This window comes from Salvelinus sp. IW2-2015, unplaced genomic scaffold, assembly GCF_002910315.2.
Source record: "Salvelinus sp. IW2-2015 unplaced genomic scaffold, ASM291031v2 Un_scaffold4265, whole genome shotgun sequence".
NCBI lineage: Eukaryota > Metazoa > Chordata > Actinopteri > Salmoniformes > Salmonidae > Salvelinus > Salvelinus sp. IW2-2015.
The window spans coordinates 35244-43705 of record NW_019945536.1 but is presented as its reverse complement, the minus strand read 5'-3'; the positions used below and the strand labels follow the sequence as shown (position 1 = coordinate 43705).

Here is an 8462-nt window from a genome sequence, read left to right as displayed (position 1 = left end):
TGGGGTCTACAGTATGGAATGTTCCAGTATGTAAATGGGGTCTACAGTATGGAATGTTCCGGTATGTTAAGTATGCACTGGTACGTACTGTGAAGAGCACAAAGTACTTCTGGTTGTTCTCTCCCACACAGTTGTTAACCCAGGGACAGTGGTGGTCCATCTTCCTTATGCAGCGCTGGCACACACTAGTGGAGGGAAACCATGGAGAGATAACTAATTACACACACTAGTGGAGGGAAACCATGGAGAGAACTAATTACACACACTAGTATGGAGGGGAAACCATGGAGAGAGAACTAATTACACACACTAGTATGGAGGGGAAACCATGGAGAGAGAGAGAACTAATTACACACACTGGTGGAGGGGAAACCCTCCACCAGTGTGTGTAATTAGTTCTCTCTCTCTCCATGGTTTCCCCTCCACCAGTGTGTGTAATTAGTTCTCTCTCTCTCCATGGTGTCCACCAGTGTATGTAACCCTACCTGCAGTGTTCTCTGGGACAGTGTTAGTCAGGGTTACCCTACCTGCAGTGTTCTCTGGGACAGTGTTAGTCAGGGTCACCCTACCTGCAGTGTCCTCTGGGACAGTGTTAGTCAGGGTTACCCTACCTGCAGTGATGTGCCCGGTCAGGCTTGATGCTGCAGCACTTGGGACACTTGTAGACCACCTGTCCCGGCTTCAGCTGGAGACTCTCGATGTACTCTTTAGTGGCGTTCCCTGTTGGCACTGCTCCCTATAGGACRGACAGAGAGCAATGAGTTGACRTGATRACTTATCATGACTCGCCTGTTGGCGCAACAAAATGGGGTCTACTGTTGCAGTGGTCAGGCAGTGTTATAGAATATTGATGTGCTTTATGTTGAAGATGGCGCATTACTGTATTGGCTGCAGGTCTTGCGAGCTCTGATCCAACTTTGCTATTTTGTGATTTTTTTTTACTTATGATCGACAAGAACTTTTGAACATCAGATCGGCAGTTACTAATCTCAATTCCGGCTTCAACATCGACTCATCTGCCCTGGGATATTTGTGTAATTCCGACCCAATTTTCAGGCTATCCAAGAGAAAACGCAGGCAAAAAGAGGCAGGAGAAGGGAGCACTCGCGAGATTAAAGCGAATAGAAAACTAGCCACCTCTGACGTCCGATTGTGGATTTGCTATCAACAGGACTCTCGTAACCGCACTATTCTAGGCTTTTCTGAAACTTCCGGACAAGATAACAACACACAAGGTTTAGGGTTTAGTGAATGATTTGTCCCAAATACAATAATTTAAGTTTTTGAAATATTTAGGACGAACTTATTTCTTGCCACCCATTCTGAAACTGCAGCTCTTTAAGTGTTGCAGTCATTTCAGTTTCTGTAGTAGCTGACGTGTATAGTCATCCGCATACATTGACACACTGGCTCTACTCAAAGCCAGTGACATGTCGTTAGTAAAGATTGAAAAGGGGCCTAGACAGCTGCCCTGGGGAACTCCTGATTCCATCTGGATTCTGTTGGAGAGGCTTCCATTAAAGAACACCCTCTGTGTTCTGTTAGATAGGTAACTCTTTATCCACATTATAGCAGGGGGTGTAAAGCCATAACACATAGGTTTTTCCAGCAGCTGGCCCTGGAACGGACCCTGTATATAGCTAGCTAACTTTCTCGTGTTCTTCTCAATTCTATTTCTCGTGTTTTGTTTTCTAGCTACTAACATGCCCATGTTGGAAAGAGTCAGCAAGAAAAGGCATTTAACAGTACAATTGACAATAACAACGAGATATGTGAAGTAAAGTCGTGTTCAGTTGGGCACAAAACAGGAGGAAACGTTTTAAACGAATAGAGGCAATCACTACCTGAACTTATCCCAACAACAACAAAACTCTCCTTTTCCTTTAACTGTTTCAAAACGTTTTGCTACGTACGGTGTTGTTCCCAACTGAACACAACACCAGCATGTCAAGTTTAGAGCCCAGTGTCCTACGTTTACACGCCAGTGTCCTACGTTTACAGGCCCAGGTTCCTACGTTTACAGCCCAGCTAGTCCTACGTTTACAGGGCCCAGTGTCCTACGTTTACAGGCCAGTTCCTACGCTTACAGGCCATGTCCTACGTTTACAGCAGCCAGTGTCCTACGTTTACAGGCCAGTGTCCTACGTTTACAGGGCCCAGTGTCCTAGTGTACAGGCCAGTTCCTACGTTACAGAGCCATGTCCACGTTTACAGGGCCCAGTGTCCTACGTTTACAGGAGCCCAGTGTCCTACGTTTACGGAGCCCAGTGTCCTACGTTTACGAGCCAGTGTCCTACGTTTACGAGTGCCACGTGTCCTACGTTTACAGCCCCAGTGTCATGTGTTAAAGTGTACAGTCAGAGCCAGTGTATAGTGTGTTCAGGTCAACAACTCACCGGGTCGGTGCACATGGCCCTGAAGTGAGAGGCGAGAGCCAGGAAGGCCAGAGTGTGGAACACAGTCCCGTTGACTAAGCTATAGTCAGGTTTTTAGAAGGCAACAGCATGACGAAGAGCACGACAAACTCAGCATAGAACACCAACATCCAGCGTGATGACCCCAACACACGATGCCACACGCGTCCCGAATGAATGAATGAACAAATCATTTTAATACACACATTTAAAAAATATATATATAAAAAAAAAAAAACATAAAGTTGCCTCAGCTATTTGAGTAAAAAAAAAAAAAAAATACATACATTAAATATATAATTCATAATTTTTTAGAAGTCAGCTGACTCATTCCTTTCAGGTGCTCGTTATCCCAGCGTGGCAGCTAGAACTGGGCGACAGCCTGGGAGACGGGTAAAGACTGGTCTGTAAGACTGGTAAGATACTGGGTAAGCTCTTACTGCGGTAAGACTTACTGGTGCGTAAGATGCTGTTGCACTGAGCACTTCAAAAAAGGTACTTCACATTCAACAAAAATCAGAAAATCAGAAATATAAGGCCTATAACAAATACAAACCTAGACAAGATCCAGGTAGTGTATCTACCTGACCTCTCATTACAAAGACTAGGTAGGTTTTCTGGAAGATTCCTGGAATTAGGTTGAAAAAGCAGGAAATACCGAGAATCCTCCAACCCGGGATTGTGGAAAACTTGGAAAGTGACCAGAATTGATTTGTACCCATTCAATGCACGCTAACGCGACGTCTAGCAACCCAAACGTGCATTATGGACAACTTTGGTTCCCACTGTGGCTCAGTTGGTAGAGCATGCCACTAGCAAAACCAGGGTTGTGGGTTCGAGTCCCACGGGGACCAGTACGAAAACGTAAGTCACTCTGGATAAGAGCATCTGCTAAAAAGGACTAGATGTAAATCTAACTCGTCTACCTGATAAACACATGCTGCTGGGATGTCTGGAGACGGGGACGGCACGGCTGCTCAGTCTGCAGGCAGGCAGCCTGCCTCTCCACGTCCCTACACCTAAACAACACGTTATTCATACCTGCTGTACCAAATACATCTTGCTTTACACACAGTGATCTTTCTAGAAATAATGAGACCATTGGATCAATTTAATTAGGTTTGAAACTAAAATAAAAAATGATTTGAATGCAGTCCACAAGTATACTTAGAGGAATAAAGTGAAAATAAAAAATTGCCCGTAACTCCACCTATACAACAGACTAGGACTATAATATCTTAAAGCAGGTTCATACACATTTGGCAAGTCAAATTCAAGACTTTTTTAAAAGCACTTATTGTAATGTTCAAGGACCTCAATTTATACATGATTGTACACAGGGCCTAATATAAACCCAGCAAAAAAAAAGAAACGTCCTCTCACTGTCAACTGCGTTTATTTTCAGCAAACTTAACATGTTAAAATTTTATTAACATAACAAGATTCAACTACGGACATAAACTGAACAAGTTCCACAGACATGTGACTAACAGAAATTGAATAATGTGTCCCTGAACAAAGGGGTCAAAATCAAAAGAACAGTCAGTATCTGGCGTGGCCACCAGCTGCATTAAGTACTGCAGTGCATCTCCTCCTCATGGACTGCACCAGATTTGCCAGTTCTTGCTGTGAGATGTACCCCACTCTTCCACCAAGGCACCTGCAAGTTCCCGGACATTTCTGGGGGGAATGGCCCATTCCTCACCTCCGATCCAACAGGTCCCAACGTGCTCAATGGATTGAGATCCGGGCTCTTCCTGGCCATGGCAGAACACTGACATTCCTGTCTTGCAGGATATCACGCACAGAACGAACAGTATGGCTGGTGCATTGTCATGCTGAGGGTCATGTCGGATGAGCCTGCAGGAAGGGTACCACATGAGGAGGAGATGTCTTCCCTGTAACGCACAGCGTTGAGATTGCCTACAATGGCAACAACTCAGTCCGATGATGCTGTGACACACCGCCCCAGACCATGACGACCTCCACCTCCAAATCGATCCCGCTCCAGAATACAGGCCTCGGTGTAACGCTCATTCCTGACAATAAACGCGAATCCGACCGTGAGACAAAACCATGACTCCTCAGTGAAGAGCACTTTTTGCCAGTCCTGTCTGGTCCAGCGACGGTGGGTTTGTGCCCATAGGCGAGTTGTTGCCGGTGATGTCTGGTGAGGATCTGCCTTACAACAGGCCTACAAGCCTCAGTCCAGCCTCTCTCAGCCTATTGCGGACAGTCTGAGCACTGATGGAGGGATTGTGCATTCCTGTGTAACTTGGGCAGCTGTTGTTGCCATCCGCCTACCTGTCCCGCAGGTGTGATGTTCGATGTACTGATCCTGTGCAGTGTGTTTACACGTGGTCTCCACTGCGAGGACAATCAGCTGTCCGTCCTCTCTCCTGTCAGGCGTCTCACGACATTGCAATTTATTGCCGTGGCCACATCTGCAGTCCTCATGCCTCCTTGCAGCATGCCTAAGGCACGATCACACAGATGAGAGAGACCCTGGGCATCTTCTTTTGGTGTTTTTCAGTCAGTAGAAAGGCCTCTTTATGTCCTAAGTTTTCATAACTGTGACCTTAATTGCATACGTCTGTAACTGTTAGTGTCTTAACGACCGTTCCACAGCTGCATGTTCATTAATCGTTTATGGTTCAATGAACAACATGGGAAATAGTGTTTAAACCCTTTACAATGAAGATCTGTGAGTTATTTGGATTTTTTACAAATTATCTTTGAAAGACAGGGTCCTGAAAAAGGGAAGTTTTCTTTTTCTGCTGAGTAGTTAGAATCCCCCCCCCCCCCAAAAAAACATGCCAAAAAAACCAAACAGGTAGGCCATTACCACTAAGAATAATGAATTGTTTAGGCTTGCAAATAAATTGATATTCAAAATATTATTACAGTTAGAGGCTCCTAAGTGGCACAGCCGGTCTAAGGCACTGCATCTCAGTGTTAGAGGCATCACTACAGACCCTGTTCGATTCCAGGCTCTCTCACAACCGGGGTTCATGTTAATGTCTAATTTAACTGGTTAATGTATGATATAAACGACACATTACACTGCTATAAACATGGACAGAAAGTCATGTTTCATGTCACATGATTTTGGACAAACTCCATCAAGATACCAACCATGATAAAGGTTAATCAACCCATGAATTGATTTAATATAGCTAAGATCCCCCTATATATTTATTTAACTAGGCAAGTCAGTTGAGAACAAATTCTTACTTACAAATGACGCCTACCCGGCCAAACCCTAACCCGGACGACACTGGCAAATTGTGCACCGCCTTATGGGACTCCCAATCATAGCCGGTTGTGATACAGCCTGGAATCGAACCAGGGTCTGTAGTGACGCTTCTAGCACTGAGATGCAGTGCCTTAGACCGCTGCCACACTCAGGGAGTCCTATCATCTTAATGTAATGACATGAAAACAATTGGCAGATTATTATCAATGACTGATCCAACAGCTGTAACAAGTTGTCCAGTGTAGGAAATCCTCACTGGTACCGTAGCTTCTAGAAAAGACCCAYATTCACTCAGGCCCCTTGTAGTCACACAAACAGACCTGTGCACCGGGCTCTTCATTGTACAGACTCAGGACGGGGCCTGCCTCACAGTCCCCGCATGCTGTGGGCAGAAAGGGAAGAAGAAGTGGTACGACTGTGAGCAAATAGTGGCACATTCAGTGTACACTTCAGTAGAAATACAATACTGTAACACTGTACATTTACTCCATAATAACAAACTGAATCCCAGTGCATAGAACACACAATTAGCATCTGTTGTTTCTCATTGTATAGAAGACACAGTTAGAATCTGTTGTTACATTCAGTGTACACTTCAGTAGAAATACAATACTGTAACACTGTACATTTACTCCATAATGACAAAGTGAAAACATGTTCTTACAAATATTTGCACATTTAATTGATAATGAAAATACAGAAATGTCCAATTTACATACGTATTTACAACCGAGTCAATACATGTTTGAATCACCTTTGCGACAGCGATTACAGCTGTGAGTCTTTCTGGGTTTAAGTCTAAGAACTTTGCACACCTGGATTGTACAATATTTGCACATTATTCTTTTCAAAATTCTTCTAGTTCTGTCAAGTTGGTTGTTGATCATTGCGAGACAGCACATTTAAGTCAGATTTAAGCCGATTTAAGTCAAAACTAACAAGGCCACTCAGGAGCATTCAATGTCGTTGTGGTAAGCTACTYCAGTGTAGATTTGGTCTTGTTTTTAGGTTATTGTCCTGCTGAAAGGTGAATTTGTCTCTGAGTGTCTTGGAAAGCAGACTGAACCAAGTTTTCCTCTAGGATTTTGTCTGTGCTTAGCTCTGTTCCGTTTCTTTTTATCCTAAAAAAACTCCCTAGTCCTTGCCGATGACAAGCACACTAATAACATGACACATGATGCAGCCGCCACCATGCTTGAAAATATGGAGTGGTACTCAGCAATGTGTCATTTATTTATTTAAACKAGGCAAGTCAGTTAAGAACAAATTCTTATCGACAATGACGGCCTACCAAAAGGCCTCATGCGGGGACGGGGGCTGGGATTAAAAATAAAGAAATATATAAATATAGGACAAAACACACATCACGACAAGAGAGACAACACTACATAAAGAGACCTAAGACAACACAGTAAGGCACAAACACAGCATGGTAGCAACACAACATGGTAGCAGCACAAAACATGGTATAAAACATTGGGCACAGACAACAGCACAAAGGGCAAGAAGGTAGAGACAACAATACATCACACAAAGCAGCCACAACTGTCAGTAAGAGTGTCCATGATTGAGTCTTTGAATGTAGAGATTAAGATAAAACTGTCCAGTTTGAGTGTTTGTTGAAGCTCGTACCAGTCGCTAGCTTCAGCAAACTGAAAAGAGGAGCGACCCAGGGATGTGTGTGCTTTGTGGACCTTTAACAGAATGTGACTGGCAGAACGGGTGTTGTATGTGGAGGATGAGGGCTGCAGTAGACATCTCAGATAGGGGGGAGTGAGGCCTTGAGAGGGTTTTATAAATAAGCATCAACCAGTGGGTCTTGCGACAGGTATACAGAGATGACCAGTTTACAGAGGAGTATAGAGTGCAGTGAAGTGTCCTATAAGGAGCATCGGTGGCAAATCTGATATTGAATTTGCCCACAACATAACCCTTTGTATTCAGGACAAAAAGTTAATTGCTTTGCCACATTTTTTGCAGTTTTACTTTAGTGCCTTGTTGCAAACAGGATGCATGTTTAGGAAGATTCTTATTCCGTACAGGCTTCCTTCCTTTCATATTTCTTAACTACAATGTTGTTCATCCATCCTCAGTTTATCACAGCCATTAAACTCTAACTGTTTTAAAGTCACCATTGTCGTCATGGTGAAATCCCTGAGTGGTTTTCTTCCTCTCCGGCAACTGAGTTAGGAAGGACGCSTGTATCTTTGTAGTGACTGGGTGTATTGATACACCGTCCAAAGTGTAATTGATAACTTCACCAAAGGGATATTCAATGTCTGCTTTTTTTTACCCATCTACCAACAGGTGCCCTTCTTTGTGAGGCCCCTGGTCTTTGTGATTGAATCTGTGTTTGAAATTCACTGCTCGACCTTACAGATAATTGTATGGGTGGGGTACAGAGATGAGGAAGTCATTCAAAAATCATGTTAAACACTATTATTGCACACAGAGTCCATGCAATTAATGTGGCTTGTTAAGTACATTTTTACTCAAACATTTTTAAGCTTACCATAACAAAGGGGTTGAATACTTGACTCAAGACTTTTCAGCTTTTTAAAAAACAATTTGACTGACATTACGGGGTATTTTGTGCAGGTCAGCGCCACAAAATCTCAATTTAATCAATTTTAAAATTCAAACTGTAACAACAAAAATGTGGGAAAAGTCAAGGGGTGTGAATACTTTCTGAAGGCACTTTATCTACAGTGCCTAATGTCAATCCAACTACTAGCCTAATATGAAGGCTCTTTATCTACAGTGCCTAATGTCAATCCAACTACTAGCCTAAT

At 43.5% G+C, this 8462-nt stretch overlaps 1 pseudogene; it reads right to left on the bottom strand.

Moving 5' to 3' along the window:
* Positions 1–6: 6 nt before the first annotated feature.
* The window catches only part of LOC112077090 (palmitoyltransferase ZDHHC3-A-like), a 12045-nt pseudogene continuing 3589 nt past the window's right edge, over positions 7–8462 (bottom strand).